This window comes from Magnolia sinica, chromosome 5 (genome assembly GCF_029962835.1).
Source record: "Magnolia sinica isolate HGM2019 chromosome 5, MsV1, whole genome shotgun sequence".
Lineage (NCBI taxonomy): Eukaryota > Viridiplantae > Streptophyta > Magnoliopsida > Magnoliales > Magnoliaceae > Magnolia > Magnolia sinica.
Window position 1 is genome coordinate 72,625,334 of NC_080577.1, and position 16,952 is coordinate 72,642,285.

The window sequence follows — 16,952 nt, forward strand, 5'->3', positions numbered from 1 at the left end:
TATACTTTGGCACATTCTGGAGACAACCAATGGACTTGATCAGCTAGCCCTAAATTTAGTAATGATTCGGTCACGGCTATGCATCCGAACTCCAGAACCCAGTGAACTATTTGTACATAGCAACTGATGTGTGAAAAAAAAAATGATAAAATGAACTCTCTCTATGCAAGGATTACTCTTTATACTACTTAGTCTTCCCAGATAATGTTGTGTTGAGGCGTGAAAGATCACGTCTTCAAGATTGAGGAAAGTACGATCATTCTTGTACACAAAGTGTCTATAGTGTTATTGAAAGCAAATTTTGACCAATCAAGATGATTTATGGTTCATTGGAAAGGTGGTCAAATGATCTTCCTAATGAATTTAAGTTTCCTCCAATCTAGGTTATGATGAGGAAGATATGATCCATTTACCAAAATCACGCATTGCCAAGCGGATAAAGCCGTAAAAACTCTGGCTGCACTTTAAACTAATCAAATGGGATTTGATTGAAGTGATTTCATTTCCATTGAAAAGCTTATCAGGCGACATTTTCAATGAGCCTAAGATCATTGAAATCGGAAAATCGGTCAAATTACAGACAATTAATTTCATATACTGAAATGTCATACTTTTGATAGGTTAAACGGAGTCTAATTGAAGTGATTATAGTCATGTTAGGAAGCTTATTGGATTATCTTTCCAACAATACTAAAATTACCGAAAACGGAATGACAATGGACAATATACAAGCATTTAAACAGTTTATAGAAAAAGACAAAAAACTAATCAAAACATTTCATATATATATATATATATATATATATATATATATAATTAAAGGTAATGGTGACTTTATATGTGTGTGTGTGTGTGTGTAGATATATAACTTTATAATTTAAACAACAGGCGCCCACAACGTGATCTGATGAACTGCGGCTATTGGCAGCAAACTGTGGCTGCTAATGCCTATATAAGAAGCTCGTTGCTAAGGAGGAAGGGAGACCAACAGAAGGAAAGTGAGATAGAGATCGAAAGAGAAAGAAACAGAGAGCAGAAAGAGAGATAGGAAAATACAAAGAGAGTCTAAGGGTTAGAGTTCACCCGGATATGCTGCTCGAGGTACCTTAAAGATTTTCAACATGCTAACATGCTGCCCAACATAGGAGACAAAAAAGGTCATTAAAGAAGTCACTGAAGCTAAGAGTTTGTCTATCTTCATTTAAGTCACATTTTACTCTACTCATTCGAAGTGCATCAACTATATTCACATTTCATTTTATCTCATTGTGCATTATTTTTCCTCTTCTATTTTCTTTTACTTTATTTGCCTATTGAAGATCTTAAATCTTGCGAAGCAAAGTTTGTATTTCATCTTATTTACTACATTTTTATTTTATTTTCCTACCTGATACTATTTAGCTTCACGAAGTAAAGCTAGTTTGTATTTCATTTTATTCACTGCATTTTTACTTTATTTGCCTACTTGGGTGTGAGGCCCGTACCATTCCGTAGAATCCCGCAGTCCTCATGGTCGAATTCCGGTGACCCCCGATCTGTTATCGGCATTTACGCATGATCCTGAGTCATGTCCTGTATATTAGAGTCGGCTCGACTCGAAACTTGTACCCTTGTAATCGTGTCATTGCCGCGGTTCCGAAGCCGCATCTCGGGCGTCGAGGCGATACCCGGGCCAGGAGATGTGGGCCCGCATTCAGTTCGAGAAAATGCCGCGCATTTGCAATCCCAAGAGAATCTCTACAACATGTCCCATCAATCAAGTGCACATCAATCACCTCATGTTAAGTACAAGAGCAACCCCAAAGTCAACTTTCTCTCTTACACACCCATACATGTCAAGTACATACCCATCACCCATCACTCACTCACCCATCCCTCTCTCTCTTTACATCCCATCCTCTCTCTCTCTCTCTCATTTCTTCATTTTCAAGCAAACTCTCAAGAGAGCTTCCAACGTCCAAGCCTCCATGTGAGAAGCCATGTGTGGCCTACTTTCCTACCACCCAATCCCACCATCCAAAGTCCATCTCAACCGATGAAGTTCATCCATTGGAGATCTAGCATGCATTGGTGGAAGAAGGAAGATGAGATCGAAGGTGGGTGTTTTCTAGAGTTGATTTGTGTGGTTTTGATGAATTGAGGGCCCACATGTGGTGGGACCCATTTCGATGTATGCATTGTATAGGGAGGGCCCATAGTGGCGGGGTCCCTCCCCTTCTCATCTCTCTCTCTCTCTCTCTCTCTCTCTCTCTCTCTCTCTCTCTCTCTCTTTTCCTCTTTGTTTGATGATGATGTTGCCTTTGTGATTTGGGTAAACTTGTGGTTATACTTCTTACGAGATAAATGTACATTCGAAAATCCTCCTTGTAGGATCCCAGGATCGAAACCTGGCATATGGGCACTGGGAGCCGAGAATGGGGTACTACGGAGGCTGTCGGCACCGGATTCGGCGATCGGGATTCCTGTGAATCCGATTTTCAGGTTTGGGGCGTGACATTGGGAGCTACTTGGCTCTATGATGTACGGCTGGATAGTTTTTTTTTCAGCTGCCCGGCCCTTATGTGTTATGCAAAGCAGGACTCAATATAAAAATGTTTAAATTCCGTTGAATCCCCAAAAAAATTATAAAATCTTGTGAAATAGATACTGTATATTGTGCGAGCGAAAAATGGTGCCTAATCCCATCCTTTTTCGTCACCGAGGCCCTTACTCAAAATCTAAGGTCGTAAACCAACTGGGAGAGTCACTTAAGTTATCGAATCATGAGATTCCCCAACCCTTAAGAGATTCCATAATTTCAGCCGACCGTAGATTTTAAGCTTCATTTGGCAAGTGGTGATTTTGAACAAATGCATTTTTACATCCGAGTCAATAACATACTTTGGCTATACTAACAAATCAATACCAAAGCTAAGGAAGTGAGGGCACTGCTGCACATGCGCGGGGGGAGAATTTCACAGTGGCCCTCAAGAGGTTTTCAAATCCCTACTGATTTTCATAGTGTGGTCTACTTGAGCTTTGGATCTGCCTCCTTTTTAGGCTCATGCCCTAAAATGATCTTTCAAAATGGATGGACAACATGGATAAAACACATTCATCAAGGTGGGCCCTATAGAACCCTGGATAAGATCGTTTCTCTATCTAGGTCCTCGTGAGGTAGTACTTAATCCATGCTCGCTAGCAAAATTAGTCGGTGGCTCATGTAAAATCAACTCCAACTATCAAGTGAATTATCCCATGCCAGGACATGGACCCAAAAATCAATGTCTATAATTTTAGTGAACCACATTATTAGAAACTGTGTAAAGGGCAATGCTCACCCTTCAAACTATTTCCACTTGTTTGCCCAATTAAATAACATATGAATATGATTTTTGGGTCACATGCCTAAATTATTATGTTTAATCTAATGGTTGGAGTGGATTTCATATAAGTGTCATAGTGGGAATGTGATTGGATTGGTGGATTGTGTGATGAGGTATGGAGTGTGTAACCCCATCACATTCACATATTTCACCAACCCTATCACATTTTCTATGCTCTCTAGCTAAGTCATAGTGGGATAGTACCTAATGCATGCCCGCTGGCAAATTGGTCGGTGGCTCATGTAAATCAACTCCAACTATCAGGTGAATTATCCCATGCCAGGACATGGACCCAAAAATCAATGTCTATAATTCAAGTGAACCATATGATTGGAAATTGTGTAAAGGGCAATGCTCACCCTTCAAATTGTTTCCACTATTTTGGCCCAATTAAATAACATATGAATATAATTTTTGGGCCACATGCCTAAATTATTATGTTTAATCTAATGGTTGGAGTGGATTTCATATAAGTTTCACAATGGGAATGTGATTGGATTGGTGGATTGTGTGATGAGGTGTGGAGTGTGTAACTCCATCACATCCTTCACCAACCCTATCACATTTTTTATGTAACCAAATCACATGGTCATCCAACCCCTACGCATCCCCTTGTCTAACTCCATTACATCTTTACTAATATAACCACATCACACTGTCCACCAAATCTACATCCTCAAATTAAACCTCATCATGCAGTTGATTACCCCATCATAATCTCAAATGCAACCTCATCACATAGTTTATCAACCCCTTTACATCTTTAAGTGTAACTATCACACATACTTTCAAACTCATTATATTCTTAAGTGTGTGATGAGATTAGTTGATTGTGCAATAGGTTAATTCATTAGGGAATCTAAAGTGGTTCAAATAGTATGTGATTGAGTTATACTTGAGTATGTGAAGAGGTATTCATCAAGAAATGTGATGTGGTTGAAATAGTATGTCAATCCCATCACATGCTCAGGTGTAACCCCATATAACACTTTCATGAAACATCATCACATTTCCATTTATAACCCAATCATATTGTCAACCAACCCCAACACATTCTCAAGTATGACCCAATCACATTGTTCATCAATTTCATTATATTCTCTTCAACAACCCCATTACATCTTCAAGCGTAACCACATCCCACACTCCAACAGCAGACACCGCACCCTAAGTGAGATCAAATCTTGCCCATAGACATTAATCGAACCCCAATTGAAGTACCTGTATGTGTAGACATCCCACTATAACTAGAGTGAAACCCTCATTGTCGACTTCTATCAAGGCCCAAGTAAAAGTGCTTATACAGCTAAAGACACACCTTAGGCACACTCATCAGAGCAGATTGACCACCACCAGAACACGCGAGAAGGAAAATCCGACATTGTGCATGACCCATCTACTACCAGCAGAGCAAAATAAAAAACAATTCCAAATACCGCTTTCCACAACACTAGGTTTCGCAAAACCAGGTATATATGTGGGAACCGGCCACCCCATTGCCGGTTTTATGCATAACCGGCCACCCTATGGTCAGTTCCTTGCATAGCTAGCCATGCGTTGGTCGGTTCCGGATGTTGCAGTGTTGGTCCACTCTAATTGCAACATTTGGTGATTGTTGAGCTACTCTACCGAGGGTTTGTCAATCCCTCGTTGATCCTTCTTTATCAAAGTAAAGATAAGATCTGTAACTCGACTTATCTTCAAGAGCTATGAAAAGGGATCCCTTGTAGTGAAAAGAAAAGGAAGAGAGAGATAGAGGTAGAGCTGAGTAAAAAAAAAAAAAAGTAACGTTACTCTAAGTCAGTAGTAACAGAAAATGGCAAGAAGAAAACTTTGCACGATTTTTTACTACAACATTTCTTTCTTTCCTCTTTTAATCGCTTCAATGGAAATTCTTTTATCCCTGTCAAGGGCTATTCCATACCTCTATTCTGTCTTTGTCTCTTTCAATTGAGAAGTTAAAAGCCAAAACAAAGACGAAGTCAACGAGTAGGGTCGGAACTTGGGATCTCTGACCAACTCTTTTATGAATAAAAGAGTGTCTGATTTCCCCCATTCTCTCCACATCTCGGATTAAGCCCTATTTCACTCCGCATATTCACTACACACATAAAAGCTCCCACACCTACTCACACTTTTTATCTTACTTTTAGTCTTCTAGTTTTACTTGCACTTCTATCTTGCTTTCATTTTCTTTTATTTTTACTTACTCACACGTTTACCTTGCTTTAGCTCCTTTAATTTCATGCTTATTTAAACCCTATATAGGCTAATATAGCACTATTTAATTATGTAATTTATGGAAGTTCCCTGAATCCCCTTTAAAAATTGTACAACCTAGTAAAGTAGAGATTGTGCATCGCACGGGTAGAAAAGGGTGTCTAACCCCTTCATTTTTCATAACCGAGCCCCTTAGCCAGAATCCCTGACGCAGATCAACTTAGGAGTCACTTGAGTCAAGAACTCTTTGGACTTCTCGCTCCCTAGGTGATTTTATGGACTTCAGCCAACTGTGGATTTTGAAGCCTTATTTTGGCTAGTGGTGACTCCAAAATGCTTAAAATATTCAAACGTACCATTATGTCTGTAACGCCCTAAAATTCGGGGGTCGAACATAACTCAGCTCCCGAGTTTCAAAACATCACTTATGCAACATATGTAATGATGAATGTATGTTGCCTGTATTAGTGCATAAAACATGGAGTAGATTAAGCCAAACTGCAAACATAATCCAGGGACAAGTGAAATATACAAGCGGAAGACTGAAGAAACATATATATATATATATATATATATATATATATAAAAGTCCCTGAGATATGTATGCTTTGCCAGGTCGTAATTACAAGTGTTTGTTTCAAAATACGAGTGTCAAAATGAAATACACCATTTCAACAATAACCCTGAATCCCCGTAGCTCAGGACACGGCTCACATGAACCCGCCTGAGAACTGCATAAAGGAGAACGCCTCCTCGTCATCCTCATACTCCTGCTCTGCCTCATGGGTCGTATTATCATCTGCATCTAAGACAGAGTCCGGTTGGTATTTAAACACCGTCCCAGAACGTGGGAGTGAGTGATCAACTCAGAGGAACTATACAGTGAAAGTTAACATGTTATCAATTCAATAAAGCAGTAATGATAAGGCAATACAATCAAACATATCTTAATTACTCTTGTTAATGCAAGGATGTATGTAGAAATGATGCATGCCCTCGCCTGCACTCCCTAAGCGTCTTCATCTTACGGTACGCATGACAACCTCCCGTAGTGCTCCACAATGCCAAGGCACATGCAATGCGGTACATGAACATGATTACCAAGTTGTTATTAGTCCTTTTCATATAGCAAGATTGGGAAGCTAAGGTACCTTCCTTATATCAATTCACAAACGGTGATCCATTCTAAGGTCGTCAGTCCTAGACAATCTCATACGATATTATGGTTCTAGGTCGCTGTAAAGGGCTCGTCACCAATCAATGCATGCCTAATCATACCTTAGTTGCTACAATAAGGCTCGTCGCCTCAATGCAGTATCAAGGTATGCTCGAGGTCACTACAAAGGGCTCGTCACCAATCAATGTAAGCCGACAGCACGAATATAGTGTCCCATACCACCATAATCAGCTCACGAGTTTGGATTGTTCACTGGTCACTACGGGGAGGCTCGTCACCCCAGCGTAGGCCGACAGCTCGACCACGGTGTCCCATACCACCATGCCCGGCTCATGAATCTTAGCGGATCAAGGTACTATGGTTAACGGGATTACACTGGTAAGTTTGGTACCCTAGATTCAAACAGTAGCGTCCATACATGGTAAACATTGGGACAATCGGGTTACTTGACGAGCTCGACTAGCACGAGCGCACGTTGAGTTGAATGACATGAAGTGCGTAAACACTCCGTGTGGCCAAACCACTGCCGATAACCCTAATACGACTCAGGTTTGTCAAACACGTCCTACGTGACGAGAGCGGCCTCAACCACGAACTCAAAGCTTGTTACCGATTGCCTGGACCATAACGTGGCCCTATACACATTCAATTATAACATATAATCATACAAGCCAATTAGAATAGTAATGGATCAACAATTCCATTCATACAAGCATGTGAGCATTTGATGGGTTTCAACTTAAACATGAATTCACACATAAGCAATGTCTAAGTAAAATAGTTAAAGAATGAAAGTTGCATGGAGGAAATCATACACATCATTAAGATAGTTGAGAATCTCTTCTCAATGCCCATAAAAAGTACAATATATTACACACTTATCCATTCAGACATTTCTATAAACACTTAGACTACATATTCCAACATACATGACGTATGTTGGTGATAGTACACATTAGGACAAATCCTTTTGCTAAGTAGTTGATACACATACAACTAGTACAAACACACGACAATTAATCATGGCAAACACATACTCGTATTTCATACGTATATGATACTTTCTACATATACATGGAATACACAAATCTCCATATAGTTCATATATATCAGAAACACAATACAAACATCGCATTTGGCATGTGAAATTTCACCCACAACAATAATAAACCATTAACCGACATTGAAAGCCTTAAAAACCATAACCTATACGAATATAGTCCACACCTTAAATCAGAAATTGCGCAATGGATTCGATTTAGACGATAAGTCTTCTTCAACGGCGAATAGGTAACCTAAGGCATGAATTAAATTAGCTACTTCAACACTTAAACTATTCTAAGCTCCAAAACAAGTTAGGATTTAATTGACTTACCCAAAAATGAGATTAGAATCATTGGAATAATGATTCAGATGCGATGGATTAGGTACACAGGGTAACTAGAAAGAATTCCAAGATGATTCACCAACTTCTCTCTCACTTTCTCTCTCCTTTCCTCTCTCTCTCTTAGCTAGGGTTTGGAAAATTCGTATGGAATTTGAGAATGAGGGTTTAAGGTCTTTATATAGGCCTAAAATTGATGGAATTAGCCCTAGGGCCATGGTATACTTAGGTTATAACCAAATCGGGTCTATTTCGATTCAATGGAGCATTTTTTGAGGTCCTTTTTCTGAGTGTGGTCGGACTTAAGCTCACTAATATTGGATCTTAAGCAAGTTAAGTTTTCAGTCCGATCGGGTTTTCAGATCACTCATGGCGGACCAATTTCAATTCAACGGTCACCGAAACTCGATCAGGGCCACAAGCACTTTGACATGTGTGGGCCATCTTCCTTGATCTGAGGGTGAATTTAGGTCAGAATCCAACGGTCAGAATACTTATAATCGATACGCAAGCGACACGACTCAGATTACTTAAATTCACATTTAATTTCTAAATAAATTCACCTTTCTCACACTCTTCACTTCGGGCTCATGCAAATCGTCTCAGGACATCATCTGGACTTGATTTTCGAGGTGATTGTTAAGCCCAACAAGGTAGTCATAATTGTCTAAGTTTATCGCTATCGAACTTTTAACGTGCGGTCCAGGTCCGTTACAAAGTTTCTAAGTACTCCCGAGAGCAACTGGGTTTAGCGTTGAATCCTAGATTTCAGGGTAACATAGCGCTAACGATTCTATAGGTTTTGGGTCTTACAGATCGTATTTAACGTGGTTGGTGCTAATTTGCACAAGTAATCGAGTTTAGCGCTAGTTAATCCACGTTTAATTTCTAAAGGATTGGGTCCTAAGAGAATTCTAGTTGAGGTGGTGCTCGAGTCTTTGTACGAAATTTTTCGAGATGTTACGATCTACCCCCCTTAAAGAAAAAATTTCATCCTCAAAATTTGTACCTTTTCATACTCCTCGAGGATTTGAGGGTAGTTCTTTCTGACCTCAGCTTCGGAACAGTGAAGCGGCCTTAGCATCTTAGAGATGCGGTCAATCCAGTACTCGGCCTCCTCGGGTCTATGAGAACCCGCGAATGTGGGAGGTCGTAAGCATTAGAATCGCTCAAATGTGCCGCTAGCACTAGCGTTCCCAGATGGGTGCATAGGTGAAGCAGTTGGAGTGGCCTCCATCGACTGAGCAAAGATACCAGCCATGGAAGACAAAAACTGCTGCTACTGCTGCATCAACAACATTATCTGCTCTAGCCTATTAGGAGGCGGAGCGGACGGAGATGCATAAGGTGTTGACGCAGATGCACAATTCTGCTCAGGAACCGAAGGCATGACTGGAGGAACCATAGATGGTGTCACAGGAGTTGGCCCAGCAGCGGGGCCAATAGCTGGCTGAGAATCCGGCCCAGCACCAAAATGAGACGGGCCCGACTGGGGGTTCGTCTGGCTATCGCCTAGGGGGGAGACCCCGTCAAGTGACTCGCCCAAAGAGAGACGGGCCGAAGTCTTCGAGCCCTTAGGAGGCATACCCTACATTCAACAAAGGGTGCAACCTGTGAGATTTAACATTCACATAATCCACCCACACAGCATTCACATCACAACTTAAGGAAAACAACATGCATTTCATTTAACAAAATTGTCACAATACAAGAAGTGCAGCATCACATGGATCGCGACAGAGAAAACATGCGAGCTAATACAACTTAAGCTTCAAACAACAAAACAACTTCCAAATTACTACGCCTATAACGGCTACACATCATAACAAGCAACAAAACCGGGCAAAGGACGACTACATATGCGACTACTCATCGGAATCTGGTGATGGAGGAGAGGCACCCTTATCCTGCAGGTATCACAAGATAGATTTCAGAGTGCGAGTCACCTTCTTGAACTTATGTTTCACGAGGCCCCAAAGATCCATAATGTCCTGTCGTAGGACAGCCTGACCCTCCTCAAATCGAGCTATACGGGCATCCCTGGCAGTCTGATCCGTGCCCTGCTCTGGTGCCATAGGAGGAAAACTTTCACTCGTGTCCTGGGCCTCCACTTCTTCCTCGTTCTGCTCTTCTTCTTCTTCTATTTCAGCTCCACCTTCTTCATTACTCTCTTCCTCTTCGCTCTCAGTCTCATCCCCACTTTCTTCAAGTAGAGCTTGTCGTCGTCGTGGCCGTATATCCATCTGCTTAAGAGTCATCTCACTGATGTAACGGACAGGTACCGGCCTTTCCGCCCCAAGTCTGTAGCCAAACTCATGTGCAATCTTACATATGAGTCAGCCAAATGAGAGTGATTCAGTCCTTTTATTCGAACGTGCGATAAGGACTATCTGTCACAAGATGTACGTAGGCACACACAACTTCTTTCCTTGCCCCACCTGATACAAGAAATCCACCATCAGGCACGTGCACTCACTACGGCTGCTCCACCTAGGATAGACGTTGAATGTGCAGATGTGGTGAAGCAAGCAGAAGTCGCCTGTCATGTTGGTCGCTAAAAGGCTTCTATTAGGCTGCCATTCAACCAGACGACCACAAAGGAACCACGTGCGGCGATCCCTTTCACGCGCACTACTCAGATTCTTCTCACTTGCATGAACCTCGCCAAGCGGCACGTTCAGAAGTCGGGATATCAAAGCAACATTGATTGTGGCCTCCCGATCTCTTCCGCAAGGGATCTTGAACTGCAATGGCTCCAGCGAAGGTTCTCGAATGTGGGCATAGAAAGCTCGGACAGTACCCACATTTGCGCGGTATTTGCCCTCCACCTGGCCTCTTCCAGGCGCTCAAATAAGAGATACTCTCCAAATAGCCATGCATCTACATGAGCTTCAAAAAGGACCCTACGGCCCTCATAAACTCCATGAGATAGCTCCGCTAACAAAGTCCTTCCAACGGGAGCCTGGGGATCGAGTTCCCGCTTTGTCTAAAACTCTCAAGTGGCGGTTGTGCTCGCGGCGACGCCTCTCGGCCTCCTTAAACGGGTTGGGCAACTAGGCCCGGCTTCATCAACGGAAGCTCTCTTCTTCCCCATGAAAGAGAGAATGGTGGAAATGGAAAATATGGTCGTAATAAGCTCGAATAGGGACATGGAAAATGAAAGAAAAGAGGAAAATGGAAGGAATGATGGGGCTTCCACGAATTTGAGACTCAAAGTAGGGATTTGAGTGCTCAAATGGAAAGAAAAGAAAGGGAATCAGCAATGGAGGTGGGTTTTGAGATGGGTAGAGTGAGGGTGAACGAAAATGGAAGAAGAAAGGGTTTGGAGAGGGATTTTTGCGGGGTTTTGAGAGGAATTTCAAGAAAAGGAAAACTTGGAGTGGTAGCTTATGAAGGGAAGACAACTTGGGAGGGGTTTTAAACAACCAACCGTGGAGGAGTGGGCCACACTAGGCCCTAGATGCATCGGCCCGACCGGCCCAGCCCATTCGGGCCCACTGGGTGGCGAGGCCTCGCCGAACTGGCGAGGGCCTCGCCGGTCTCTGGACTAACCGGCGATGGCTCGCTGGTGGGGCGAGGTCCTCCCCCTCCCCAAGTCCAAAAATGATGTGGGTCCCACCCTGGGGCCCCCTGAAAATGCCCCGATTGGGCCCTTAGTCTGTTTCGACTCATTTCGGGTCACTTAGAATAGAACCTGATATAGATTCAAGTTTACTGGATTTTTAACAGCTGGGATGGGATGATACACGGTCTAAACCCATCGATGGACGGTCTAGAAGTGATTTAGGGTCGTTATGTGTGATCAAGAGTGTACACAGACTCGATATCGACGATCGTTTTCAGTAAACTTTCGCCGAATGGTGCAACTAGGAATCCTGCATTGTTTCAACATTTATCTCACACCCTCCTATGCTAAGGTGGTGTCAGCATGCGTTATGTGACCATAACCCAGGTCCGGTTTAATCCAAATCATGCTCTGATACCAACTTATAACGCCCTGAAATTTAGGGGTCGAGCATAACTCAGCTCACGAGTTTCAAAACATCACTTATGCAACATATGTAATGATGAATGTATGTTGTCTGTATTAGTGCATAAAACATAGAGTAGATTAAGCCAACCTACAAACATAATCCAGGGACAGGTGAAATATGAAAGCGGAAGACTGAAGAAACATATATATATATATATATAAGTCCCTGAGATATGTATGCTCTACCAAGTCATAATTACAAGTATTTGTTTCAAAATACAAGTATCAAAATGAAATACGCCATTTCAATAATAACCCTGAATCCCCGTAGCTCAGGACACGGCTCACATGAACCCACCTGAGAACTGCATAAACGAGAACGCCTCCTCGTCATCCTCATACTCCTGCTCTGTCTCATGGGTCGCATCATCATCTGCATCTAAGACAGAGTCTGGTTGGTGTTTAAATACCGTCCCAGAATGTGGGAGTGAGTGATCAACTCAGAGGAACTATACAACGAAAGTTAACATGTTATCAATTCAATCAAGCAGTAATGATAAGACAATACAATCAAATATATCCTAATTACTCTTGTTAATGCAAGGATGTATGTAGAAATGATGCATGCCCTCGCTTGCACTCCCTCAGCGTCTTCATCTTACGGTACGCATGACAACCTCCCGCAGTGCTCCACAACGCCAAGGCACATGCAATGCGGTGCATGAACATAATTACCAAGTTGTTATTAGTCCTTTTCATATAGCAGGATTGGGAAGCTAAGGTACCTTCCTTATATCAATTCCCAAATGGTGATCCATTCTAGGGTCGTCAGTCCTAGACAATCTCATACAATATTATGGTTCTAGGTCGCTGCAAAGGGCTCGTCACCAATCAATGTATGCTTAATTATACCTTAGTTGCTACAATAAGGCTTGTCGCCTCAATGCAGTATCAAGGTATGCTCAAGGTCACTACAAAGGGCTTGTCACCAATCAATGTAAGCTAACAGCATAAATATAGTGTCCCATACCACCATAATCGGCTCACGAGTCTGGATTGCTCACTGGTCACTAGGGGGAGGCTCGTCACCCTAGCATAGGCCGACAGCTCGACCACGGTGTCCCATACCACCATACCCGGTTCATAAGTCTTAGCGGATCGAGGTACCATGGTTAACGGGATTGCACTAGTAAGTTTAGTACCCTAGATTCAAACAGTAGCGCCCATACATGGTGAACATTCACCGGGACAATCGGGTTACTTGACGAGCTAGACTAGCATGAGCACACGTTAAGTTGAACGACATGAAGTGCGTAAACACTCCGTGTGGCCAAACCACTGCCGACAACCCTAATACGACTCGGGTTTGTCAAACACGTCCTACGTGACGAGAGCGGCCTCAGCCACGAACTCAAAGCTTCTTACCGATTGCCTGGACCATAACGTGGCCCCATACACATTCAATTATAACAGATAATCATACAAGCCAATCAGAACAGTAATGGATCAACAAATCCATTCATACAAGCATGTGAGCATTTGATGGGTTTCAACTTAAACATGAATTCACATATAAGCAGTGTCTAAGTAAAACAGTCAAAGAATGTAAGTTGCATAGAGGAAATCATACACATCATTAAGGTAGTTGAGAATCTCTTCTCAATGCCCATAAAAAGTACAATATATTACACACATATTCATTCAGACATTTCTACAAACACTTAGACTACATATTTCAACATACATGACATATGTTGGTGATAGTACACATTAGGACAAATCCTTTCGCCAAGGAATTGATACACATACAACTAGCACAAACACACGACAATTAATCATGGCAAACACATGCTCATATTTCATACGTATACGATACTTTTTACATATACATAGAATACACAAATCTCAATATAGTTCATATATATCAGAAACACAATACAAACATCGCATTTGGCATGTGAAATTTCACCCACAACAATAATAAACCATTAACCGACATTGAAAGCCTTGAAAACCATAACCTATACAAATATAGTCCGCACCTTAAACCAGAAATTGCGCAACGGATTTGATTTGGATGATAAGTCTTCTTCAACGGTGAATAGGTAACCTAAGGCATGAATTAGATTAGCTACTTCAACACTTAAACTATTCTAAGCTCCAAAACAGGTTAGGGTTTAATTGACTTACCCAAAAATGAGATTAGAATCGCCGGAATAACGATTCAAATGCGATGGATTAGGTACGTAGGGTAACTAGAAAGAATTCCAAGATGATTCACCAACTTCTCTCACTTTCTCTCTCCTTTCCTCTCTCTCTCTCTTAGCTAGGGTTTGGAAAATTCTCATGGAATTTGAGAATGAGGGTTTAAGGTCTTTATATAGGCCTAAAATTGATGGAATTAGCCCCAGGGCCATGGTATACTTAGGTTATAACCAAATCGGGTCTATTTCGATTCAATGGAGCATTTCTGGAGGTCCTTTCTCTGAGTGCGGTCGGACTTAAGCTCACTAATATTGGATCTTAAGCAAGTTAAGTTTTCAGTCCGATCGGGTTTCCAAATCGGTCATGGCAGACCAATTTCAATTCAATGGTCATCGAAACTCGATCAGGGCCACAAGCACTTTGACATGTGTGGGCCATCTTCCTTGACCCGAGGGTGAATTTAGGTCAGAATCCAACAGTCAGAATGCTTATAATCGACGCGCAAGCGACCCAACTCAGATTACTTAAATTCATATTTAATTTCTAAATAAATTCACCTTTCTCACACTCTTCACTTCGGACTCATGCAAATCGTCTCAGGACATCATCTGGACTTGATTTTCGAGGTGATTGTCAAGCCCAACAAGATGGTCATAATTGTCTAAGTTTATCGCTATTGGACTTTCAACGTGCGGTCCAGGTCCGTTACAAAGTTTTCAAGTACTCCCGAGAGCAACTGGGTTTAGCGTTGAATCCTAGATTTCAGGGTAACATAGCTCTAACAATTCTACAGGTTTTGGGTCTTACAGATCGTATTTAACATGGTTGGTGCTAATTTTCATAAGTAATTAAGTTTAGTGCTAGTTAATCCACGTTTAATTTCTAAAGGATTGGGTCCTAAGAGAATTTTAGTTGAGGTGGTGCTCGGGTCTTTGTACGGAATTTTCCGGGATGTTACAATGTCAACCTTGAGAAACACAACCAAGGAAACCGAGCAATTCTGAACAAATCCATTTCCTGTCATTAGGAACTAGTGCGCAATAAGATTCTAAATCGAGTGGGTGCCCCATGGGTGCGTGCAAGCGTTCATAGTATGACATAAGGGCAAGCCCTGAAGATGGCCACTAGGATAAATCAGTCGTTGTGCAGGGCGTACACATGACAAATCAAAGGAGGAGAATCATCTTAATTCCACCCACAAAGCACAATGTCACGGCCCAAACTCAAAAATTGGGCTCACAAAATTCCCGATCGCCAAATCCGGCGTCGACAGCCTCCGTAGTACCTCGTTCTCGGCTCCTGGTAACATTTACCAGGTTCTGATCCTGAGATCCTAAAAGGAGGATTTTTAACATCAGTTTGATTCGTAATAAGCATAACCAAAGGCATAACTCACAAACAACAACTAAAAACTCCATCACATTTCTACTATGATCAAAAACTTATAAGTAGAGTGCGCGAAAAAGGGAAATACAATGATGATAGACTAAAAAGCTCCAAGATGATCTGCTATGCGCTCCTGCTTCAACGCTGCTGCGGTCCAACGTCACCTGCACGCAACGGTCATGCATAAGCTTATAGAAAGCTTAGAGGGTGGTGAAAGTGTGTGCGCAAAGTAGTAATCAGAATAATGCGAAATATGCTGATGAATCCATGAATACTATTGGCCTTACCAAGGCCATGCGATGCAAGGCATGAATGATGTCGGCCATACTAAGGCCATGCGATGCAAGATGCAATTCAAGCACACCAATCCTCATCTAAGTCCACATATCAATACAGCTCAACTCTGAAATATCACTGGGATCTAGTACACTCCAAACCAAATTGCCACCCTATCGCGCGTAACAAGGTAAGTGGAAGAGACCTAACTATTTGTCTGACAATATCGGGCCCGACTCATCGATAGCGGACCCATTCCTTGAGCTAGTCAAAGTTAGCCTAACTTTACCCCCTCCTCTCGGACGGGTAAGGCCACACCCCCTTCCAACCGACCACGACACAGTGGAAAGCGTAGCCTCATGGTATTCGGCACTCGGCCCTCATGCATCCACTTAGTCTAGACGTTGGAGCAACCTCCTGGTACCATAAGGGTTTAGGGACTTTCACCCTTGGATATCTATAGCACCCCATGTAGAACAAGATTTTCAGTGTCCAATCCTACTAACCACGATGTTCCTGTGGAGGCTATGGCCCTAATTCGCTAGGGCGTACAGTACACCTATCACTTAATGCAAGATGCATGAATCAGGTAATCCAATCATACAGTAAACATGTGCATACCGTGCGCTCATGTGGGTAATTTCACCTATCAGGGAGCTCATAAACAATCTGCCCGAAGGCATGTGCTATGATCAATCACTCATCTCATCACAAGCATGCAGATGATGCGTATGGACATGTATCATGATGCTATGTTGTCATATACTCATAATCGGATTCAAGAATCGGAATCGATTATTGTCCTATAAGCAAGGCGGGGTCCATATATGAGCCGCTGATCAAACCATAATATAAAGATCGGCCCTTGGCCATGGTTATATCAAATCTGATAGCACGAAACCATCCGTCTATGGCGAATGGGGCCCACTTATTTGGGTTAACCCGCGAAGAGAATGGGCCTAACAA